The 1,147-nt window shown below is 40.4% G+C and overlaps 1 long non-coding RNA gene across 1 annotated transcript in view; it reads right to left on the minus strand.

The window, feature by feature from the left end:
• LOC103136032 (uncharacterized) overlaps positions 1 to 943 on the minus strand; it is a 19,679-nt gene extending 18,736 nt beyond the window's left edge. The window contains exon 1 of the long non-coding RNA XR_475987.2: positions 731 to 943. This is a non-coding gene — a long non-coding RNA (uncharacterized LOC103136032). The remainder of the gene's footprint in view (positions 1 to 730) is intronic.
• Between the last annotated feature and the right edge of the window lie 204 nt (positions 944 to 1,147).

The following is a 1,147-nucleotide window of genomic DNA, read 5'->3' on the forward strand; positions in this document are numbered from 1 at the left end:
TTATTTATTGCGCATTATTTAATGCTGCTTTCTTTGACGAGATTGAGTGGGTTATTTTGCGGAATGTATAATTCCAACATATATTATTGTCATGCAAATGTTTATGGTTATTTGTGATTATTAAAAAGATGACATTAACAAAATGCACTAGTTGCATCGAATAACAGCGACACAGTGTCAAGATAGACGTTATATCCAAACCTATGCGAGCATGGGAACGTGATATAAATCAGCCGCACACTGCAAAAAATAGCCAACTGCGTGTCTTCAAGTCCACATTAAGTCTCATTCGTCGCCGAACATGTGCAGACATCCGCAAGTCAATCGTACTGTCTGGTTTGAAACAACATGCAAAACAATATTTGCTGATGCAATGCGCCTGAATAAAGAAGAAAAAATATATATCTGCGAATTTATATTTAGATTTAATAGGAAAAGATTAAATGTTATTTTTGCAAGATCGGGTTTTTACAGCGCAGAGGCGTCTCTCCACCCGGCTCGCAGATCAGAGATACAGGAACTCGCTTCCACCACACAACCTGCAGATCTCTTCCACTTTGCGCCACATAAATCCAATAGTTCTCCTTTTCCCCCCATAAGCTCGGGATATAGTATAACCTCTGCCGCCCACATTGCATGCACACCAATTGCCACCAATTTGTTTTACAGTTCAAGTAAAAGAATCCAAGTGAAAACGCAATATTTTTATGGAAAATAAAAGCTCTCGTACCTGTGCAAAATAGCCGGTGCTTGTTGGCAAGCCCCACTGAAGCCCATTGTAGAAGCTTGCCTTCTGCCTTCTGCAAAGGGCTCCAGACATCACAGCATTTATTTGAGCTCAAACTCTGTCACTGTTGACTTTAGCTACAAAGCAAAGATTTCACTGCCACGCTAGTTAAAAAAAAATGATTATTTTACAGAGATATCGATCAGCACGCTATAAAAAAAAATCAGCTTAGCATTATATGTCTAAAATGAATAGAACGAAATTTAATGTCTGTGTAAATTTACAGAGCCGCGGGCGTCCTATTCAAAGTTTACACTTGTGCAATTTGGTTTGTGCGTGTGTGTGGGTGGTGGTGCGCGCGTGTGTGTGTGTGTGTGTGTGTGTGTGTGCGTGTGTGTGTGTGTGTGTGTGTGTGTGTGC

The sequence above is a fragment of the Poecilia formosa genome, unplaced genomic scaffold, assembly GCF_000485575.1.
Source record: "Poecilia formosa unplaced genomic scaffold, Poecilia_formosa-5.1.2 Scaffold30, whole genome shotgun sequence".
NCBI classification, from domain to species: Eukaryota; Metazoa; Chordata; class Actinopteri; order Cyprinodontiformes; family Poeciliidae; genus Poecilia; species Poecilia formosa.